The sequence below is a fragment of the Phyllobates terribilis genome, unplaced genomic scaffold, assembly GCF_046119375.1.
Source record: "Phyllobates terribilis strain yellow unplaced genomic scaffold, ASM4611937v1 Scaffold_1__5_contigs__length_1240528914, whole genome shotgun sequence".
Classification (NCBI taxonomy): domain Eukaryota; kingdom Metazoa; phylum Chordata; class Amphibia; order Anura; family Dendrobatidae; genus Phyllobates; species Phyllobates terribilis.
The window spans coordinates 471,182,747-471,208,094 of record NW_027362761.1 but is presented as its reverse complement, the minus strand read 5'-3'; positions in this window follow the sequence as shown (position 1 = coordinate 471,208,094).

The window sequence follows — 25,348 nt, the reverse complement described above, 5'->3', positions numbered from 1 at the left end:
GAGTGACTTCATTCCAAGTGTCCAGCTTGGATACCCAATAATTAAAAGGCACAGAGGAATCATGGAGGATTCTGGTACAGTCGGCAAGGTACTCCCTCACCATCTTTGGAAACTTTCCACTCCTTGTGAGATTACCCCGCGCCTCAGGGCCTGTAAGCTAGGCGGGTCTCAGAAAACTGTCCCAGAATGTTGACAGTGTTCCCCTGCCTCTGCTGGATTGGAGTTGCGTCTCTCTCACCTGTACGCCTTAGTTGGGCAGCGAACTGTGACCTCTGCCGCTAGCGTGTTCAGATGGGAATTTTTTTAACAGTTCTGCAGCAAGGGCCTTCTGGTACTGCCCCATTTTTGTAGACCTCTCCACCTCAGGAATAAGAGAGTGAAAGTTCTCCTTGTATCGGGAGTCTAAAAGTGTCACCAACCAGTAATGACTGTCACCCAACATTTTGACAACACAAGGGTCACGGTTAAGGCAGCGTAACATAAAGTCAGCCATGCGTGCCAGACTGGTAATGGGCAAGACTTCCGTGTCCTCACCAAGATGATGACTGACCATGCTCTCCTCCTCCTCCTCCCCCCTGTCCTCAGGCCACCCACGCTGAACCGACGGTATGACAGTTGTACAGGTACTGCCGTCTACAGCGCATGATACCAGCTCCTGTTCTTCCTCCTCCTACTCCTCCTCCTCTCCCTCATTGTCCCCCAATGCACGTTGGGATGAGATGAGGCTGGGCTGTGTGTAATCGCCCGCTATGGCTTCTTGATCCATCTCATCATACTCTGGCTGCAATGCCTCCTCTTTAATTCTCTGCAGAGAGCGTTGAAAAAGACAGACAAGTGGGATGCTGACGCTAATGATGGCGTCATCACCACTCACCATCTTGGTGGACTCCTCAAAGTTTGTCAGGATGGTACATATGTCAGACATCCAGGTCCACTCCTGAGGTCTTATGTGTGGAGTCTGACCTGAATATCGACGGCCTCGTTGCAGCTGGTACTCCACAACTGCTCTCTTCTGCTCACAAATCCTTTGCAACATGTGGAAGGTAGAGTTCCAACGTGTGGGGACATCACACACCAGTCGGTGTGACGGAAGCTGCAATCGCTGCTGCAGCACAGCAAGGTTGGCGGAAGCTGTAGCTGACTTCCGAAAATGAGCTGATAGGCGTCGTACTTTGACGAGCAGATCTGGCAACTCTGGGTACGATTTAAGAAACCGCTGAACCACAAGGTTAAGCACATGAGCCAGGCATGGTACGTGTGTGATCTCGCCTCGCCTCAGAGACGCCACCAGGTTACGGCCATTGTCACACACGACCATGCCTGGATGTAGGTTCAGCGGTCTCAGACACAGATCTGCCTGCTCTTTCACAGCTGTCCACAACTCTCAAGCAGTGTGAGGTTTATCACCTAAGCTTATGAGTTTCAGGACAGCCTGTTGCCGCTTGGCTGAGGCAGTACTGCAGTGCTTCCAGCTTGTAACTGATGTAGTGATATCTGAGATGGAGGCTGAACATGAGGAGGAAGAGGATGATGCACAGGAGCTGTACACTGTGGGGGCAACTCTAACTGACATAGTGCCCCCAATCCTGGGTGTGGAGAGGATGTGTTCCGTCCCAAGGTCCAACTGGGTCCTGGCTTCCACTATGTTTACCCAGTGTGCCATCAGGAAGATGTACCATCCCTGGCCACAAGCATCTGTCCACGTGTCCGTTGTCAGGTGGACTCTCTCAGTAACTGCGTTGTTGAGGGCACGGCAGATTTTTTGGGACACGTGCTTGTGTAGTGGGGGGATGGCACACCGGGCAAAATAGTGTCGGCTGGGAACCGAGTACTGAGGGACGGCCACTGTCATAAGGTTGCAGAAGAATTCCGTCTCCACCAGCCTAAAAGGCAGCATTTCCAACGCAAGCAGTTGTGAAATGTGCAAATTTGGGACTGTGGCCTGTGGGCCGTTGGCTGCGAATTTGCACTTTCATTCAAAGGTCTGAGATATGGACAATTGAACGCTGCGGTGGGACGTGGACGTGGACTTTGATGCTGTTTCTTGAGAAACTGCCATAACAAGTGAAGACTGAGAGGAGGGGGCATCTTTACATGCAGTATGGACAGGGGATTGCCTTGCACGCACAACAGGGGGTTCTCTTACATGCACAACAGCGGAAGAAGCAGTGCTGACACCCGCTGACACTGGTCGTGGACCCTGGGGTTCGCCCCACAAAGTCGGGTGCTTTGCTGCCTTGTGCATGATCATGCTGGTGGTGGTCCGGCTGGTAGTTTTGTCATCCCTGCTGATGCTGGCAAGGTAGCACAAATGGCCTTTTTGGGGTTATCAGCAGAGTCTTTAAAAAAATTCCTGACTCTGGAAGACCTACCGGTTGTACTGGCAACGTCCCTCGTGTTGGTGTTATGGGGAATTGTTGACCGCCTTCTGTCTGCGGCCACCACACTGCTTCTTCCTGCCTTTTGGGGTACTCTGCCTCCCTCTCCCTGTGTGCTGCTTGCCTCGCTCTGCGTGTCCTCTTGCCACGTTGAGTCAGTTACTAGATCATCCACCACCTCCTCCTCTTCCACTTCCGCACTACGGTCCTCCTCCTCACTTCGTGGCAATTGTGTCTCGTCATCGTCCACCTCTTGTGACAAATTGCCAGCGTCGCCTTCCTGTGGCCGTGGCTGTTCAAATATTTGACCATCGCTACATGGGATCTCCTCTTCCACCACTTCAAGCGGAGCAGGCAAGGGGCCCAAATATGGAAATGGACCAGTGAACAGCTCTTCAGTGTGTCCAACTGTGGAATCAGTTGCTGTCTGACGACACTCGGCATGGTGGGAGGAAGGAGCATCAGGGTGAGGAGGAGTCTGGGGTCGAGACTCACGGCTACTAACACTTGACTGTGTGGAAGACAGACCGGAGGTGGTGGTGCCCAAGTGACTGGAAGTATTATCTGCTATCCAATTAATAACCTGTTCACACTGATTAGTTCGCAACAGTGGTGTTGTTGTGTGATTCCCTAGTAATTCGGTCAAGAACTGAGAGAGAGAAGATGTGGCTGTCGGTTGTGGCACATTTTCACCTTGGCCACGGCCCCGTCCTCTGCACTCACCATCACCAGAACGTTCAGTTCCACATCCCTTGCCACGCGCCTTGCCAATTGTAAATGAAGTAAAATAGCTTACACTCGCACTATCAATGGCAAAAGGGTAATAAAAAGGAGATTAGAACCGTGGAAGAGAAAAACCACAGTTCTATTTCTCTGGCCTACACCAGAATCTTTTATACAGATATATTTGTGTCTGAACAGTCAGCGAGACACTCAAACTTTTTTTTTATGTAAAAGAGGCAAAAAGGTGGATTACACCCAGATTTGAACTGTGGAAGAGGAAAACCACAGTTCTTTTTCTCTGGCCTGCACCAGAATCTTTTAAACAGATATATTTGTGTCTGAACAGTCAGCGAGACACTCAAACTGTTTTTTTTCATGTAAAAAGGTGGATTTTCCCAGATTTGAACTGTGGAAAAGGAAAACCACAGTTCTAGTTCTCTGGCCTACACCAGAATCTTTTAAACAGATATATTTGTGTCTGAACACTCACAGACACACTCAGTTTTTTTTTTGGGTGGAGGGAAATACCAAAAGGTTAATAAGACGGGTATTTGTACAGTCTGACTGAGGAAAAAAAAAAGAGGCTTTAAATGAAAAAAAAAGGATTTTTCCAGGACCCTGAGACCTGGGGCTAAGTCTAGCAATTTGGGCAGTGGCAGCACACAGGACTGTAATGCAGTGTTTGTTGGTATAACCACTGCGTCTCCTATTCAGCCTGCCTGCCTGTCTGATATCTGGGATGGATATTAGTCCTAAGAAGGACTGTTTGTTTGATTTTGCAGGCTTTAGAGACCCTAAACTACCTATTTCACAGTATAAATCTCTCCCTAGCTCAGCACCACTCTCCCAACACTGTTTGATCCAGAGCGACTGTGTCCAAGAAGGCCCGGTTTTAAATACTCGAGGTGACGCTGTGCGGCCAGCCAATCACTGTAATGCCCACAACCAACATGGCTGCGGCATTATAGTGACTGGCTTGCAATTCCTGCATGTTCATTTCCTCTGTAAAGAGCGCCAAACATGCAGGGCGGAGTAACCCTGAAATGCTCGAGTAGTGAGATGCTCGGGCAAGTACCGAGCAGTGTCGAGCATGCTCGCTCAACACTAGTACCTACGATAAAAATTACAGACCTTTCCATTCTTTGTAGGGGGGAAAAGTGCAAAATCGGCAGTGTATCAAATACTTATTTCCCCCACTGTAAGTGGCCACTTTTTGCAATTTGTGTGCAGAGAATCGCAAATTGTTCTGATTCACCATGTTCAGCGAATTCCTAAAAATTTGACACAAATTAGATTTGAATCGTATTGATTTGTTCATATCTAAACATTTCAGTCACATGTATTATACTTAATTATGTTATTAATGATTTCACAGTATTATATATGTCACTCATGAACTCATTTAACTTGGCTAGTTACTACAGTGTTTTTTTCATGTCTACATTTCTCCAATATATCCAATATATCAGCTCCAGTTTCTAGGGAAATCAGTTAGAGTGACAAGGACTGTATTATACCTATAATCATTACATGGAAGCAACTTCTATTAAAATACTGCTGTGCCATAATTAATTTTTTATTACAGAAACACGAGGACTATTTCTGTAAGGCATTGCTGCTATTTTCCATCACCTCTCCTTAAAAGCAGCTTCCTGTAGGTATTTGCTATTTACTCAGGGAGGTTTCGAAGGATTCCATATTTGCTGAATAATATTTCTCTTTTACTCAGAATATTTTTAGACACCATCATGGTTGTTTGAGAAATATTTTTTTTTAGATAAAAATAACATATGACATGCCCCTGGTGAAGGTATGTACATAAAAAGTACAATTTCCTTTCTAATTAAATTATATAAATATATATATTTTTTTAGTTTTTTTTTTTTTTTAAATGACCGAGACTTTGGTTAGAAATAGAATAAACATAAGTGAAGAAGATCATTGTATGCTATTAATAACGTGGTAATGAGTCAGACTATACAAAAACATTAGCTGGCACATGTTAATGCCACAGCTTTTAAGATACAGCTGACATGGCAACAGTGTTCTGTATACAAAGAAATGATTTTTCTAGGGGCATGATAATACTTACCTAATGCTCTTTGCTAGACTGGATTTGGTTTCAGGCACATAGTATGAACTAGAAAAATATGTAATTTTCAAATAAAATGTAAGAAAGTGTCACATTTATCTTTTTCGTTTTTTTAAGATTGAAAATTATTAAAAGAGAGATTTCAACTTTTAGGGTTCGCTCACATGGCCGTAGATTTTCTCATGTGAGAGAATCAGACCGATTATGCTAATGACGCTCAGTTAAAACTGATCAGAGTGTGAGCCGAGTGTAATCTTACTGTGATCCAGTTCTCTCACATAAAAGAATCATATTACATGTGTGGAGAAGATGGAGAACTTAATTTCTCCATCTTCTCCATTGCCTGTCCGCATGAATCGGACTGCACTCAGATAACATCCAATGTTTTACACGCACCCTTATACTTATATGGGTGGGCATGGTCTGATTATTAGATGCACTTGCAGCATACTGCGATTTATTTCTCATGCCGAATCGTCATGAGAAAAAAAGCGCTGGTCAGCACTGTTCCATAGTATAACATTGGACCAAGTGCCATCCATTAAAACATTGGATATCACTCGGCTGTACTTTATGCTCATGGGAATGAGCGCACAGAAGTGCACACAATTATCCAATGTTGAATGTGACTCGCCCCCTGGGCTGTGGGGTACTCGGAACCGGGCCTTCTAATGTACGGTGCTGATGGGGGTAGTAGTGGCAACCCGGTCCCGTGGCTCAGGGTGGTCAGACCAAATGCTGTGGCAGTCTATTAGTATAGTTATGAATGTCCGACTACGCCACCCGTGGATTGCGGTCAGAGTGAACCGCCGCTGCAGGGCAGACCGCTGAGGCTGGTGTTGTGGGTGCAGCAGAGAATAGTATAACTCCCCACGGGAGGAGTGTAGCCTCAGGGCAGTGAGCGTAGATGGTGGGGGTTGTGATGCAGGGTGTCCCAGTACCGTTACCGCTGGCGCGGTAAGACACACAGAGACAACGTGTTGCAGTCCAGGGTCTTTTACTCACAGTTGATATCCAAGTCACTTCCGCCGGTAATGACTACCCAAGCCGTGCTGTGTCCACCAGGTGAGGGGCTCGGTCAACCCTCAGGCAATTCAGGAGTATGGTGCAGGACTCCCTTCTATCCTTTCTCTGGCTCATGCCCCACCAGTGACCAAACTTCTGTCCAGCTGCCGCGGATCTATGCGGGCAAACGTGGGCCCCGTTTCCCGCTATCCTGTATGGTGCCTTCCTAGCAGGTTTGGCGGGGGGTCGCACCAATAGATGATCACGACCTCCGGTCTTTGGCTGAGGGATAATTTACCTCCACCAACTTGGGAATCCGGTACCCTTATTCTGCCTGACCCTTCACCCGTTATCTCGTGGGTTGTTAGGGTCCCAACTGCCTTCTTGTTTCTGAGCCTTTCTACTTCTCTGTCTCTTCTCCTTCTTTCCTGTTCCTTCTTCTTCCCCTTCCCTCGGTCTCTTCTCTAGGCCTATTTCTCCTTCCTTCCTCCTTTCTGGCCCCGGCCTTTTCTCTAGGCCTGCCTCTGAGCAGAGCTCCTACAGAGCCTCTGCTACCTGTCACTTCTCCACTGAACTTCTCTCAGAACTAAGATGGTGCCCACCTTATATACCTCCTCCTCTGTGTGTGAGCTCAGGTGACCAGCACCCAATGATTTCCTACCTATGCTTAGAACCCAACCCCTATCTGCTCCTACACCACTGGGTTTTCCTCCCTCCTCCCCACTCCAGCCAGGGACATAGTCAGATGTGCCTGCATATATATATAAATGGGAGCACCGTAGAGCTGTCCCCAGGAAATGGGGAGTGTGTGGTGTATGCTGCTAACTGAGCCCTGGTCCATACTCCATCCTTACCTGGGAGTGGAATACCACACCTCTGGTTGAGGTGCAATATCCCTGTAGCGGCCGAACCCTCGGGGCGCTACAAATGCACTCAAAAACTGGACCCTGTGAACTAATTTAATTAACTGTGTCCATACTAATATACATGGAAGAAGATGCCCCTCTCCAGCAGTTTTACATTTCTTATACATAGCTGTTTTGTCATGAGTTTTCTACCAATGCTTCTTTTAAAATGACACAATTGAATTTAAAAAATGTAAATTAGGTTTTTACTACATTATAAATATTTGCTTACTATTTTTTCATCTACATTAAAAATTGAACAATTGTACTTTTAACACTGACCACAACATGATAGGCTTACACTATCTGCTGTCTAAAGCTTGCTTGTCAGCTTTGCAGTGTAGCATGGGACAGAGTCTGAAAATGACAAGACCTTTATTGACAACTACTAACCTACAGCTACATTACATAATCTAAGACAGTTACCCCACTGTTTTTTTTGCTCAGTTGCTCCTTCCTGACATGGGCCTGGGCTAGCCGAACCAGTGAACATACTCTTGTCTCTCATAGCATAAGGATGGGTGGTTTCAATAGTATATACTATACAGATATAGCAATTATATTTTAGCAGCCTAGATATACAAATACTGTAGCATAGCACGCCATGGAACTAAACAGTCATTTGCACAAGCGAAGATCATTTGGAGCTTGCAACATCTGTACTTCATGTGATCAAATAAAAAAAAACACTGACACTGAGTTATAAAGAAAAAACTTCATACAGAAAAAAAACTATTTTAATATTTGCTTTATTTGTAAGTTTATTAGAGTGACAGAAAGGTCACAGACATGTCTCCATCTGGCATTTTTCTTCGGGATGCACCTTGATATCCTACTGGACTACAAAGCCGGCAAGTGAGGAAACAAAAACATATTGTTATAGTTACTTCAATACTTTACGTGACTATTTTTATGCTTAACTATTTTCCACATTTGTAGCTACAGTAATGACAAATGATGGGAAAGAGTCGCAAACACAAAATGTGTTGATGAAAATTCTGGAGTTATAGAGGCTTCTAAAGCTATAATTTAGACAGTTCTGATTGGCCAAGATGGGAAAATGAAAATGATTACACTTGAAGAAATGTGAAAGCTTAATCAGACAGTGGGCTTTACAAAAATCAATGACAGATTACACAGTGAGAGAATGTGTCGGTATAGAATTATGTTTTCTTATTATTATACAAGACTGTTACAAAAACTCATCTTTGGGAAATGATAAAAAGAAAATTCAATGTAAAAATTCAATGTAAAAATAATTATAACAAAACATGATGGAGACTGGCATCTATTATTCACTAACATTTTTTATTACTTTTTACAATATGTATTTTTTTATCTGATATCTGCTATGACATAGAATGCATAACAATGTAAATGCCATAAAACAATAAAAAAAATTAGCAGAGCCTTAATGACATGTTGTGCAAAATTAAATTTATCATGGTTGGTCGCTAGAGATAAGCAGATCTTTTAAAATTCGGGTTTGCTGAATTTTCCCTCAAATTTAATCTGCAGTGAATAGATTTGCACAAATTGCATAATTAAAAAGCCTCTAATTGCATAGAAAGTATGTGCAGAGCGATTTAACACAGTAAAGTATCAGATTTATTTAGCTATCTATAATATATAAATGGTCTAAAAATTATCTCTTTTGGGAAGCAGATGCATGCATTGCTGTTGTTTATGGAAAGTTGGTGCAAACGGAAGAAGGCATGGCATTTTCACACAGTTGGGTGCAACAATTATCCCAGTTTCGGGAGTATAAAGTGCTTTACACTTTGCTAAATGATGAAGCAATAGCATTTTTAGCATTTTTATAAGCTGTGCAAAAATGTTCCTCTTAAAATGGAGACAATACAGTTGTGCTGAACTGTTTTGAATGTGAAGAAGTAATTCCTCTCAACCAAAAATGAAAAAATCTATCCCTTTTTTTGTGGTCAGCAACTAGTTTGCTAATCACAAAATCGTTAGACAATTGTGTGAACCTTTTCCCAAGGTAATGGAGTTGAAATCCGATAAATAATGGACAGATGGTCTTGCCAATATAGTTAAAGCTGCAAGGGCAAAAGATAACATACACCATGTAATACGTCCAGCACAAAATTAAGGTTCGGAGCCGATGGACCATATCGTCTGTGTATAGTGTCGGGGAAGTAAGGTGAAAAGAGCAAAAACTACAATTTCCACATTTATAATTACCAACTGGTACCAGATTCTCTAGCCAGTTTTTCAATTCTACTTTTAACCAGTTACAGTATGTACCAGTAAATCTTTGATATTATTACTTCTGCATACTATCAATGGTTTCTGCGTCACTATGTCTGCAATGTCACTATCCCTTTCTAAAATGTGCCAATTCTTATTTGTTACTGCCCTGCTCTGTTGGTCCATGGAACCATATTGGAAGCTGAAAACAAAACTTTTATTTTTTTCCCTCTTCCATTATTCGTCCGGTTTCGAGAGCATTTCAACTCCATTACAATGGGAAAAGGCTCACACAGACTTATCCAACATATACAGGAGAGACTGAGGTATTGCGTATCTCGGGTCTTGAAATAGTTCAACTCCCAGCCCGTGGAAGTAATCTCTATAAACTCCTGTTGATTAGAGAGGCTAGGTGGATCCTACGTACATGGGCACAGGGCCCCACATGTTTTAATTACAATCTCGACATGACTGTCTTTTTATAAAAGGAATTTTTTTTCTTTTTATGTGTTTACAAATAATGACATGTCATGTTTTATTTTATTGTAGATTTATATAGAATGGTTGTTTTCTTATTAACATATGTTCACTTTCTGGACAAGGTGAGGGGGGGTGCCTGATAATTAAAACAGGTGGGTAGATCTAATGTTCAAATAGGATCCCCGTCACTTCCCCTCAGCACAGGACCCATTGAAGTGCAGCTAGCGTGAAATGGCAGTCGTCCGTCCAGCATCCACCTGATCACACCCCTGCAATGTTTTAAGGACATGAAACAAAGGTTGTTTAAGAGGATGGTGAGTGCCACCTTTTTTCTTTTTTTCATGGACCATTAACAAACTTTGTTGCCTCTTCAAAGGGCTTCAGTAAGTGACATTCATCCCCCATTAACTGCCAAGGTCAAATCTCAAAGTAACTCATTTTCCAGGTTTGACTGTTGCATGATGTAGTCCATCACCTCTTTATGCTGTTTGTACAAATGCTGCAACATATACAATGTCAAATTCAACAGGTTGCGATATCGTGTTGCTCTGGAAGCTTGCTTTTCTTTTTTGCAAAACCAGAACGGCATGCTTTGCCAAAAAAGACCTATTGAAATGGGTTGACACTTTCTGGCATTCTCCTTCACCTTTCTCACCATTGTATATTTGCGAAAGAAATCTTGTCCTATTAAATTCAGAACATGAGCCATACATGTAGCATATGTTATTTTGCCTTACCTTTAGGCAGGGAGAATGTTTTGGGCTCACAACAACAAATTCAAGTTGCAGTTCATGGGTAGCCAGCATGCAAGTTGCCTCTTGATTCACAACATCAACTCTTCCACTGTGGGGCTTTTATCTTCCAGGACCTTAAGCTGTAAAACTGCTTGGCAGCACTTTGCCTTGCATAAGAAGCAAGAATGAGGGCACTGTATGGAATAATTCATGTGCCCTGATATTAATGGAGATGAGGATTTGTCAGTAGAAGAAGATAGAGAGGAGATGTAGTAAAAGACAGATAACACTGCCTTCCGGTGGAAACAGATAGAAACCAATAGCTCCAAGTCACAAAGGCCTTGCCACCTGTCGCAGATATGGTGGTGCATTGCTGCCACTGAAAACATTCACCCATTGAGCTGAGAAACTCATGTATTGTCCATGGCCATAATTGCTGCTCCAAGCATCTATAGTGCAGTGCAGTTTGGAGGTCAAAGACAAGTCCATAGAGCAACATTCGTTCACCTGCACGTGAAAACAGAGATCATGAACCTCTTTCTATGTGAAGTAATTGCAGCTTCATATCTTCCATCAAGGCTGAATACAAGCCATAATTTCTCGACAGGCAGGAGAATTCACAATCTGGTAAGGCAGCAACTGCACCTCAAGCAAATTTACAAGATACGAGTTTAGTTGGCAAACCAGCGGGTGACTGGTAGTGTATTGTTGTTTGTTTGTCACACAATAGGCAAGGGATATTTGCCATTTTAATGGAGAAGAAGGAGGAGGTATACTTGGAGTACCACATGCAGTAGAGGAAGATGACAATGATGGTAGTGAGGATGATACTGAACAGGTGCTACCTAGGTATGCGGCTTGGCTGACAGAAAGACAAGTGTGGTGAGAAGTGGAGGAGGAAAACTTGAGGCCTTCGTTGATCGCTGGTTGGCTTGACTTTGTCAAATGAACAGGTGATGATGCTTCATGTGCTGATAGAGATCCGTAAATCCAATTCTATAAGAGCCAGGATGTCGACAGCTTATTTTTCTTTTGCAAAATCTGCAGAGTGCCAAATAATCATCTCGCAGCAACATGCAAATGAACTCCCACACATGAGAAGCCCACATGTACGACAAGTCAAGACCACAACCAGACCTTACAGGCACTATACAGCCTCCTACACAACAGTACATGTGGCATTAACTGCCCCAAAGCTGATTTTGCCCTACAGGATGTTTTTAATGTGAAGTAAGATGACAGCAACCTCCTCCTCTGGTGATCTCAATTCCTTATTACAACTAGTCATATATTTACCACCACAGTAAATATAATAGAGTATAAACAAATATTTGTATAAATTATAATAAATTTATAAAAATATATGTTTGTAGTCTATTATATTTATTCTGGTGGTAAATATAGGATTATGTACAATTTATTGGTACCCCTAATAGTGCATTAGATTTTGGTTATTTAAATATGGGTTTATATATCCAGTCTGTACTAATATTTCCTTATTACCCCTGCCTAGTTCCTAGGTTGTGCCCAATCCACATAATCATAGTCATCATCTTCATCATCATCCATGATTCGGCTGACAGGTGCCTCTGTGTGTGAACTCTCCAGCGCTCCTTGTCCCCCACCTGATTGCCACCCTGAGATTTGCCCTGGCTCAGAGTGATATTACCATGGACAATGTTCCTATAACCTTGGTTTGCAGAGCATGCAATGCAAAGTGACATTAGAATTGTGTTTTCCATGAACAAAATCTGACCGTCGTTGCCATTTAAAATATCAACTAGTAGTTTTCCACAGATTGGAAACAACACACACTGTTTGGTAAGTAAACACTTGTGTTTAAGTTTCAGGATTTGAGAGATTTCTCTTTTAAAAAAATGCTGGATCTCAAAACACAGAGATTGCACTTTTATTTACAAAGAGAAGCAACCTTTAAATTCAGATTTAATTGCAAAATCTGTAATGAGTGGTTTAATAGTACTCTTTCTTGCTGTCACTTTGAAAAAAGCAGCTATTAAGGTGCTGTTGCTGCTGTATGTGAGATGTGTGACAGCTCACCAGGGTGGTATAAATGTGTATATCTGTGTCCACATCAGTATAATACTCTACCTGTTGTAAATAGGTTTGATCATCTGCAGTAATGTTGTAATTCCTTTCACAAGATGTCACTGTTGCCTAAGCCTTACTGAAAGACTGTAGGATACATACAAAATATCAGAGGTGGAGCTACAATTTGAGGTGATGTGAAACACAGGAAGAGGAAGTGCGGCCATCTTTAGTTTGACACACATAGAACTAGACTGGAGAGAAAAATATTGGTTGTATTTTAAATGGAAAAAAACTATAACTTACCAATATACTGAAAATTGTAAATTAGCTGAAGTCCCTTTTTTATCTATACAGAGACATACTTAAAAAAGAAGACTTTGATCCATGACATGTCTCTGCATACTTGCACAAGGAAAAATATTGAGTCAATGTGTGGCTTTTTTGTTTGGTTTCTTCTATATTTCTGATTCTAACATGTATAAATTGTGGAGGACAGACTCAGACTGGCAAATAGGTGAACTGGTGAATCTCCTGGAGGGCCCCTTAGCAAGAGTGCGTCCCACACTATATACAGTTGAAACCAGAAGTTTACATTCACTATATGAAAATACACATATGCATGTTTTTCTCAATATCTGACATGAAATCAGAATAAACCATTCCCGTTTTAGGTCAGTTAAGATTACAATAATTTTTAATATTTGCCAAATGCCACAATAACGAGAGAGAGAGAGAATTTTTTAAGGCATTTTTACTACTTACTGCAAAGTCAAAAGTTTACATACACTAAGATTACTATGCCTTTAAACAATTCTGAACTGCCCATATGATGATGTCATGTGCTTGGAATCTTCTGATAAGTTTCTTGGCAACATTTGAGTTCATTAGAGACACACCTGTGGATGTATTTTAATGCCTGGTGAAACACGCTGCTTCTTTGTGTAGCATCATGGGGAAGTCTAAAGAAATCAGCCAAGATATTAAGAAGAGAATTGTGGACTTGCACAAGTCTGGCTCATCCTTGGGTACAATTTCAAGATACCTGAAGGTGCCTCGTTTATCTGTAAAAACAATTATACGCAAGTACAAACAAGATGGGAATCTCCATCCATCATACTGCTCAGGAGGGAGATGGATTCTGTGTCCCAGAGATGAATGTGCTTTGGTCCGACATGTGCAAATCAACCCAAGGACAAAAGCAAAAGACCTTGTAAAGATGATGGCGGAAGCTGGTAAGATTGTGTCAATATTCACAGTGAAACTAGTACTGTATCAACATGGGCTGAAAGGCCACTCTGCCAGGAAGAAGCCATTACTCCAAAAGAAACATAAAAAAGCCAGATTAATGTTTGAAAATGCACAAAGGAACAAAGACCTTAATTTTTGGAGACATGTCCTGTGGTCTGATGAAACTAAAATTTAAGTTTTTGGGCATAATATCTATCGTTATGTTTGAAGGAAAAAGGGAGAAGCTTGGAAGCCTAAGAATACCATCCCAACTGTGAAACACGGAGGTGGCAGCATCATGTTATGGGATTGTTTTGCTGCAGGAGGGACTGGTGCACTTCACAAAATAGATGGCATCATGAGAAAAGAAGATTATGTGGCAATACTGAAGCAACAGATCAATACATCAGCCAGGAAGTTAAGGCTTGGGTGGAAATGTGTCTTCCAAATGAACATTGACCCGAAGCATACTGCCAAAATGGTAACAAAGTGGCTTAAGAATAATAAAGTCAATGTTTTGGAGTGGCCATCACAAAACCCTGATCTCAATCCTATTGAAAATTTAAGGGCAAAGCTGAAAAGGCAGGTGCGAGCAAGGCGACCTACAAATATGGATCAGTTACACTAGTTTTGTCAAGAGGAATGGGCCAAAATTCTGACCAACTATTGTGAGAAGCTTGTGGAAAGATATCTAAAATGTTTGACCTAAGTCATTCAGTTTAAGGGCAATGGTACCAAATACTAATAAAATGTATGTAAACTTTTGACTTTGCAGTAAGTAATAAACATGCCTTAAAACATTCTCTCTTTCCTTATTCTGGCATTTGGCAAATATGAAAAATTATGGTAATCCTAATTGACCTAAAACGGGAAAGTTTTATTCTGATTTCATGACAGATATTGAGAAAAACATGCATATGTGTCTTTTTATATAGTGTAGGTAAACTTCAGGTTTCAACTGTAGGATCAGTAGTTTGCACAATATACTTGATTCACTATATACAGACAAAGAAAGCATCTCATCACTATACAGTTTATCATTAGGCAGAAGAAAATCAAATTTGTGAATGAGAATGATGTAATATTTGCATGAATCTGAACAGTGGGCCTCCATAGTCAATGTTACCACAATCTAACATTGGTGAAAGACGCAGCATTAGTAACAAATTGTTTCTATTTTGTACAAATAAGTTCTCAACAAACCTGTCACTGCAATCAGAAGATAAGAAGCAATATCTCCTTTTGTGGAAATATTAATCAAAATAGATTAAAAGCAAATAATACTAAGATCTTTAATGTCTAAATTCAGAGTATTTTGTCAGATTGTATGCCATCACATAATCTCCAAGTTCTACACTTGTTATTTATACTGTTAGAATCTATTTTGTTTTACTATTGGCCATCTTGTTGTGGTTTGCTGGCTTCTAGTCTTTTCCTCTGGTGCTGGGTTTCTTGGTCACATGATCTCATCATTCTTTATTACTCAGCACCTGGCTCCCATTACCCGCTGGACATCAGTGTTGCTACGCTTGTGCCCTGGCTAAGTAGCCTTGTTTAGTTCTTTGTGCTTTGGACAATTGTTATCCTGGGACATCTTGTTCCACCTGTTTTGTTCCCTTTAATCTTCATTTCTGCAACTAACTTTTCTGTTAGGAGGTCTCCTGCTTTTGCTCCCAGTCCTTAGATCTTTTAGGGACCCCCTTCCCCTTCCTACAGATCTTCGTTTGAGTTAAGTGCAGGAGTTTCAAGGGGGCTATTCACAAGGAATAGGGCACCCAACCCAGCGTAGGGTTAAGCTGAGTCTCAGTGCAGGGACAGCTTTTCCCTCCTATTCCTTAGTTCTAAGCTGCAGAATATAACATATACATACTGGAGTAACCAGCTGGTACCTACCGACATCAAATTAGAATTGTGTTTCTATGCATTAATGTGAGCTAATGCAAAACAATACGTATTGAAAAACCATGTGTTACTGATGAAAACCCATTGCTTTTCATATTGTGGCTAGCAAGTGGGGCTGCAGTAATATAAAGCAATGCCACGTGATAAATTGAAGCCGGCACAATATTGGTTTAAAAAGCAGCTGGTGTTTGCTATATCTGTATATAACAGACTGTGGAATCACCAATAAATCACTTTGTTGTGTAGGAAGGAGTCATAGAAATGCTTGCATGTGCTAAGAAGCCAATAAAAGTTTCCTCTTTACATTTTAATTAGTCAGCCTAATCTAGCAGGGATTTCCTGGCACCTGTGGTTTTCATTTTTTTTACTATTGATAGGAAACATTTAAAGTTTACTGGCATATTCTTTGGTTTTTCTTCCAAGATTCATGAAAGAAATAATTAAAACGTATCTATTGTTTCAAGTTCAGAATGAGGTGTTATGTGAAAACTCAATAAGGTATAATACAAATTTAAGCAATTATATGACGTGTTTCTGTAGAATTCTTAATCAGTTTACCCCTCGAGATGCTCTTTTTCTAGTTTTCATCTGCTTCTGAGACATTAGGTAGAGACTAGCTGCTACAATGTATCCCCTTAATACCACACATACATGAGGGATTAATTATCTCCCTTGTCTATACAGCACATGGTCAGAAGTAGCAGCATGGAGGACATTGTGTATCAATACTGAGCAGTGTATCTGTGAATCCAGGTCTGGTCTTAGTAAAAGCAGCAGCATGAGTTGGCATGTGTAAGTGATTCCATCTTTGAACAATCAAAGACATGGTCCAAATGCAAAACTTCAAAAACTGGCATGGTAAACGTTTTTTTACAAATGGTGGCCTAAGGGTAACAGCGCAACTCTATGGCATGCTTCAGATAGCATATTTTCTATGAGTGTAGGATGTCTGTGATGGATGTCTAAAAGTGGCTTCCGTTAGTTCTTTCCCTCCTTTGTTACCCGTGTGAGTGTGTGAGCACGATCATAACACAAGCTCTCAATGTAAGTCTATGAGAGCCAGAACAAGGACATCATAGACTTGTAATAAGTTGTGACCTCCGACTCGCCCATGAAACACTGGAGTGATCCTGCAGGTCACAAACTGCCGGAGGCTGTCAGGAGGGGCAGTGTAAAAGTGAAGATGGAGACACGTGAGTATAAGAGTAAGGTCAGGGATCTTAGATTAGAAGCACCACTCCAGTGGGAAAATAAAAAAAACTTTGGAGTGGTGCTTTAAATGGATGCCATTATAGTCTATCTGTAATTACCACTGTTTGGGATCCATGCCAGCCTCAACCGAACTTGTATGTCAGGAGCTTTTCTTGCCTTATGTGGTAAGCAGAGACAAAAAAAATGAGAACAGAACTCAATAAACACTTTGGCCCTGATTCATCAGTGCCTTCATGCCTGTTTTTTGCCTAGTTTTGTGTGTTTTGCACCTTTATTTGTTTGTACCTAATTCATCATTCTATTTGCATCTTTTTTTAAGTCTACTTTAAATATGCTCAGCTATTTCTTTTTTATTTATTTTATTTTTCTGCTCTTTTAGCGGAGATTTTTGGTTGATTCATCAATTGTGACTAGTGTTGAGCCACCCCCGTAGTGTTCGGGTTCGGTTCGGTTCGTCGAACACCGGGATGTTCGAGGAACTGTTCGTCGAACTGTTCGTCGAACACCTTAGAACACCGTCGAACACCGTTAAAACCAATGGCAGGCAAACAAAAACACATAGAAACACATAGAAAACACCTGCAAAGGTGTCGAAAAGCTGACAAACTGCTCAGAAGACACTCTCTTTAAAAAAGCCGGCCGGCAAATTCAGCAGCGGCATACACCGGTACCCGACAATTTAGACAAGAAGGAATAGAGCATCACACATAGATTAGATAGATAGAAACATGTCAGTCACATATATATGAAGTACAGTGACAGTGTTGGTTACTGCACTTGTCATTTAGTGTAAAGGATTTATTAAAAAAAATATTAGTGTTTTCATGCACCGTCTCTTTAAAAAAGCCGGCCGGCAATTCAGCATCTGTACCCGACAATTTAGAACAGAAAGAATAGAGCTTCACACATAGATTACATAGATAGAAAAAAATTGACGTGGGGCTTCGCACTATATTTGTGTCCAGTCAGGTGCAGCAGGCAGGAACGGGCTGCCCCCAACCAACAGCTGCCTATTTGTACCTGGCCGGACACAACAATATAGGGAAGCCCTTTTTTTCTTAATTATTTCATGAATTTCATGAAATAATTAAAAAAAAAATACGTGGGGCTTCGCCCTATTTTTGTGTCCAGCCAGGTACAACTAGGCAGCTGGGGGCTGGAATCTGCAGCGCAGGGAGGCCCAAGCTTTCTGGGCCACCCCCGCTGCAAATTGCAGTCCGCAGCCACCCCGGAAAATGGCGCGTTCATAAAAGCGCCATCTTCTGGCGCTGTACCCAACTCATCCAGGGCCCTGATGCGGTGGCTCACTGGGTAATAAAGGGGTTAGGGCCAGCTTGGCATTATCAGCTGGCCCTAAGCCCGAAATTCATGGGGTCACGCCAATATTAGACATGACCACCATGAATTTCTAGTAAAGTATTTAAAAAAAACACAACACCCAGAAAAAAGTCCTTTAATTGAAATAAACACACAATTCTTTATTGTTCTAAATTAAACCATACTTACCATCACGCCCATTCCAGCTGAAGCCAACGATCTCCTGAAATAAAAGAAAAATAATAAAGCAACATCATCCTTACCTTTCCATGGTTCCCATGACAGCTTCAGCTCTGCTACATCGAGATGACAGGCTGGACCGCAGCAGAACGCTGCCATCCAGCCTGTCATCCCGCAGACACTGAGAAGCGCAGGATTGCTTGCGCTCCACAGTGTCTCTCTGTGAGGGCATCCAGATGAGCCGAGTTAATGTCCAATGAACTCGGCTCACCTCATGCACGTCACTGACAGCGTGGGAAAATTCTCCTGCACTCAGCGCTTCAGCGTGGGAGAATTCTCACACTGAAGCGCTGAGTGCAGGAGAATTCTCCCACGCTGTCAGTGACGTGCAGGAGGTGAGCTGAGTTCATTGGACATGAGCTCACCTTATGCACGTCACTGACAGCGTGGGAGAATTCTCCTGCACTCACCGCTTCAGCGTGAGAATTTTCCCACGCTGTCAGTGACGTGCATGAGGTGAACCGAGTTCATTGGACATGACCTCGGCTCATCTGGATGCCGTCACAGCGAGACAGTGAGGAGCGCAAGCATGCCTGCGCTTCTCAGTGTCCGCGGGATGACAGGCTGGATGGCAGCGTTCTGCTGCGGTCCAGCCAGTCATCTCGATGTAGCAGAGCTGGAGCTGTCCTGGGAACCATGGAAAGGTAAGGATGATGTTGGTTTATTATTTTATTTTTATTACAGGAGATCGTTGGCTTGAATGGGCGTGACGGTAAGTATGGTTTAATTTAGAACATTAAAGAATTGTGTCTTTATTTCAATTAAAGGATTTTATTCTGGGTGTTTGTGTTTTTTTAACTTTCACTATGGGGTTAGTAATGGGGGCATCTTATAGACGCCTCTCCATTACTAACCTGGGCTTGATGTCAGCTGGCAATATAAGCTGACATCAACCCCAGCCCTATTACCCCACTGCCAACGCTACAGGGCAGTGAGAAGAGCGAGGCTAAGTGCCAGAATTGGCGCATCCTATGGATGCGCCATTTCTGGGGCGGCTGACGGCTGGTGTTTCTAGCCTGGGAGGGGGCCAATATTCATGGCACCCTTCCTGGGCTATTAATATCAGCCCCCAGCTGTCTGCCTAGCCTTAGCTAGCTATTAAAATAGGGGGGACCCCACGTCAATTTTTTGGGGGGTCCCCCATTTTAATAGCTAGTAAAGGCTAGGCATTTAGCTGGGGGCTGATATTAGTAGCCTGGGTAGCTCCGTGGGTATTACCCCTTCCCAGGCTTCAAACATCTGCCCCAGCCGTCTGCTTAACCTCCGCTAGAGACTAAAATTATGGGGGATCCCACGCCAATTTTTTTTTAAATAAATCCTTTATTTTAACACTAAATGACAAGTACAGTAATCAACACTGTCACTGTACTTCATATATATGTGACTGACATGTTTCTATCTATCTAATCTATGTGTGATGCTCTATTGCTTCCATTCTAAATTGTCGGGTACAGATGCTGAATTGCCGGCCGGCTTTTTTAAAGAGACGGTGCATGAAAACACTATTATTTTTTTTAATAAATCCTTTACACTAAATGGCAAGTACAGTAATCAACACTGTCACTGTACTTCTTATATATGTGACTGACATGTTTCTATCTATCTAATCTATGTGTGATGCTCTATTCTTTCAGTTCTAAATTGTCGGGTACCGGTGTACCGCTGCTGAATTGCCGGCTTTTCATGTTTCACTGTGAGCACAGTTCCCATCGATTTGGGCAATCACTCTAATGCCACAACCACCATGGCTGTGGCATTACAGTGAGTGGCAGACAATCCCTGCATGATTGGTGCTCTAAATAGCGCCAGACATGCAGGACACGCTTTTGGTGCACGAACAGTTATCGAACATAACCTCGAACAGCCGAATTTTTTGCAAATCGTTCGGGTTCGTCGAACAACTCGAACACCGCCCAAAACAGCTCGAATTTGAGATTGGCGAACAGTTCTAGTCGAACACCGCTCATCTCTAAATGTGAATTTTTTTTTAAAAGTTACAAAATTTGGTGCAAATTCACTCCAGTCCTCCACTGGTGTATTTTTGAGTATGCCAAACATGGCCCAATGTTTGCGACTATTGGCGGAAATTTGCAACTTTTGCCACCAAAAGTCACCGAAACAGTTCAAGACATCGAAAAAAATCCCATTTTGCGTCCAAATTCATGAATCACATGTGCTATTTTGATGAATTTAGCACCAGAAATGGAAACTATTACCACAAGACAAAAAGGAAAATGACTTTATGAAAACCTCAAATTATGAATCGGGGCCTTTTTGCTTACAAGACAGCACAGAATAGCATTGATAAGATCAGAAAAAACAGTTAGCGTTATATCGGCTACTTTAGATGCATTTCTTCCATGATACAGATTTGTACTGCTCTTTGATGTCATATACGGACCCTTCTGTTCTTGGAATCAGGATACTTGACGACCTAATAGTCTAAAACAAGGTCAAGTTAGAAGAGTTTCAGAAGCAGCTTACGGGATATTCTTCTATTCCTGCAGACTAACATGAGCGTGTCTACACACATATAGAACCCATCTCCACAGGATATTCTTCAAACACGTCTTAGGATGATAAGCTTTGTACTTAACCTACAGGTGCTAACCAAATGAAAATAATGAAATACTTCCTCTCAGGGAAGTCATGCAGACTTAGAAAAGAGTTTCTTTGATGTGATTGAAATTAGTTCAGGCCCCTGTATCAGTTTATTGTATATTCAGTAAAGCGGGAACATACAGTATGCCTAAAATGATAGCCTCATGCCTGCTAATCAATAAAGGACATAGGACGAGCTGAGATAAGTGAGGCACAGTCAGGAGTCTAGACACAAACTGTCTTATCACAAAGAGCATTCATTGACACAGATTGTACATTCAATTCCAACTGGAAAAAAAAAGCTGACAATTACCTCATTGCACTAATGGAAATATATAAAGATATCTTAAATAAAGTGATTGAACCGCTTGTATTTTTTGAGGAGTTAGGAGACTGGCGTCTTTAAGATGAAAATGTAATTTACAGCAGGCTCAGAACTGGTGTAGATTGGAATAGCAATCAGAAACTTCTGATATAATTCTATCCTGCTATATAGAGTGGCAGTAACTGTAGTGATTATCATTGCACTGCAATATACACATGTAGCATGCCCATACACATGCAGTGCTACTACTGGCAGATGGCTCGTGAATAATATATATGAAAATCCAAATTTACCTGGAATGACCTTATACACTGGCCACATTTTACTTCAGGGGATAGTACATTTTTAAAGAATGCATTACTGTTTTTTCCATTTTATATACTGTAGCTGAGATTATAAGCTTCTACAGTCATGAGACCCAACAAGTTAGATAGGTAATGCAACATTTGTGGGAATTTTTTCCCCAGCTATATAACTATGTAAAATATATTATTTAAAAAAATATATACAGATGCATAAACTTTGCCTCTTTTCATGGATTTGTATTTTTTAAGTTGAGTGAACATTGTTTCAGATTTTTTTATTATTTTTCAAACAAGCAATTTTCACAATGAAATCGACCCTCATCTTTACTAAACAAGACTAATTCATAACCCTCATATCTTCTTTATCCCACAACTCCAAACAGTTATTCAACACTTTTAACACCCTCCTCTGCCCACCGTTGCCCTCTTCTACCTCCTTCAGCCTTGCAGAAGACTTTGCTGCACATATCAAACACAAGATTGACCAAATCAGGCAAATCATTACTAATCAATCACCACAACCCCTCCATAGAACAAGTCAATGTTCTTCCCCCATAACCTTCCTTCCCACCATCACTGAAGGAGAACTTACTCATCTTCTCCTCAAATCACACCTCACCACTTGTGCACATGACCCGATCTCATCAAACCTTCTCCCCAACCTCACCACCATGCTTATCCAGGTCCAAATCCATCTCTTCAACATATCATCAACTTTTGGTACCTTCCCTTTTGCTTTCAAACATACCACAATTGTGCGGCGTGATACATATAAAAACACAGCATGAAGACACTGAGGGGAGATCAGCAGCGCAGACATTGTGATGGAGGTCGCCACGTACTACCACAACCATTTGGCTCACATGAGGAGACGGCACAAGTAAGGGTAAGAGAAATTGACCACACATTATCGCTTATGGATCAATAGGATGCCTGATATTATCTGTATTTACTCCAAAACCCCTTACTTATCTTTCCCCCATCCAGGGTACACTTTCAGCTGCATTTCCTATAATAACAGCCCCATTTCACCTGAACCATGATCCTAAATCCACCAGTATTTGGATAAGCAAGGTCCCCTTCCCTGCCCTGGGATTATTTTAATTATATGCGAATCACAGAGGGCTGTGAATGGGCACGACACAGAGGAAAAATTAAGCCTCCAATATGGGGTGATACACAGGAACAATTGCTGCACTATCAAGGATAATTCTTAGAATTTCATGTTTTCTTTCACTATTCTCCCTTCTTCTGTCACCAATCCTTGTTCACTAAATCAGGACTATGCTTGAATCTATTGGCAACACATTGAATATGGATATGACTATGTTGGAGCAATGTCTACTTGTATTCATATATTTCTTATATGCTCTCCTTTATCTGACAGGCCAGTAAATTGAATTCTGAATTAGCCGGAATCTCTAATTACGCATACATATATATATATATATATATATATATATATATAATCAAATATGCCATTTTATTGGATATCTTGATATCTTTATGTACAGGTCTGCGTATCTATGTTACACTATATATCTTTATGTACAGGTCTGCGTATCTATGTTACACTATATGACATGTTTTCTGTCACATGTTGTGGTTGTGTCACTTTTTTTATTTTTGTCTTTTTATTTCTGTTTATTCTAATGGTATCTCATTTTGAATGTGCATATCGTCATTATTTTCGTACACCATACTATATTTCTAAATAAATCTTTAAAAGAGTGCCGGATTCTACATTTTTTGTACTGCAAGGATTGGGACCCTATCTGTGCACCTTACATACACCTAGGAGTGCAGTTCTTTCCTTCTCACATACCACAATTACACCTATCATTAGGAAGCCATCCCTTGACCTGACCTCTACATTCAGCTATTGCCCCATATTGCTACTCCCATTGGCCTGCAAACTCCTTGAACCACACGACCACACTGTACTGTCCTATCACCTCTCATCTAACTCACCACAATCTGGCTTCTGTTCCCACCACTCCACTCAAACTGCCTTAATCAAATTACTAATGTTTTACATTCCGCCAAAGCTAACAGACAATTCTCTACAGTTTTCCTTCTAGACCTATTTTCTGCCTTCAACACAGTCGACCACTCCCTCCTAGTACAGATTCTCTCTTAGTGTTAAAAACCTTGCCCTCTCCTGGGTCTCCTCATACTTTTCTAATCGCACATTTAGCATCTCCTATTGCAATACTACCTCCTCATTCCTCCCTCTCTCTATAGATGTCCTTCAAGGCTCAGTCTTCCAGTACTATCTATATGCTGACAATGCTCAGATTTACCTCTCTTGCCTAAATGTCCCCTCTCTGCTGTCCCGAATCTCAGAGTGTTTATCAGTCGTATCTTTTCATCACATTTCTTAAAGGTCAATGTGAACAAAATAAACTCATTGTTAGAACTCTCCTGTTAGTTTTTTTTCTATTTTGGTCACGCGACCTGCTGCCTATTTATTCCAGCTCCGCCCTTCTGGCTTTGCTGGACTTCAGTGTTATTTGACTCTCTATCTAGCCAGGTGCTTTTGTACCTTTCTCTCTAGTTCGTTTGGTCCTTTGGACCGCTAAGTACTTTTTGTCTGTTTGTCTTTTTGCTCCGCTACAACATCTGCTAGGAGGTGTCCAATTTTGTCCCAGTCCTTAGTTCTTTTAGGGACCCCTCCCTTTATTCTATAGGTCTGCGTTCAGACTAGCTGAGGACGAAGGCGGGTCTGCTCACAAGGAACAGGTCGCCCGCTGCAATGTAGGGAATCAGCTCAGTCTTATTGTAGGGACAGATTCCCTTTCTTTCCTTAGTTCATGTAGCAGATCATAACAGTAAGTCCAGCCCAAACTAAACTTGGAAAGAAATCCTGGGATCAGTATTGTGTCTGTTCAAGGGTTGGCTCAACACCTGCAGGGATTGTCTCTAGAGGTGGCCGATCTCCTGCAACACGTGAGTAGCTGTCCTGGAGCGCATTTTGTGGAATCAAAGGTAGGACTGCCTGATATTTTTGATGGTAAACAACAAGATTTTTTTTCCTTTAAAAATGCTTGTTTATTATATTTTCGTTTGAGACCCAGGTCCTCTGGGAATGAATCACAGCGCATTGGGTTTATCATGTCACTTTTGCGCAAGGAACCACAGGGGTGGGCCTTTTCTCTCCAACCTAATGATCCGTGTTTTAGATCAGTGGAGGATTTTTTTTCTGCTATGGGGTTATTGTATGACGATCCTGATCGAGTCTCATCTGCTGAGACAGAACTGAGACGTTTGATGCAGGGGCCAGGTGATGTTTAAAATTATTGTACACACTTCAGAAGGTGGTCTTCAGAAGTGAAATGGAATGATTCGGCATTAAAATGTTCGTCTTTTGCCGGTCTAAGTGAAAGGGTTAAATATCTGCTGATTGCATTTCCTACACCTGTGACATTACAAGAGGCCATGCAATTAGCTATACGTGTGGACAGGAGACTGCGTGCCAGGGTTAATGATGAGAAAATTCCTGCAATGGCAGCTCCTAGTCCTCAGAGGGTCTGCTCGGACGGCGGAGAACCGATGGAGGTTGGGGCGAGGTCACTCCGCTCTAAGGAAAGAGACCGCAGGTTTTCCAAGGGATTGTGTTTTTACTGTGGTAAATCTGACCATTTA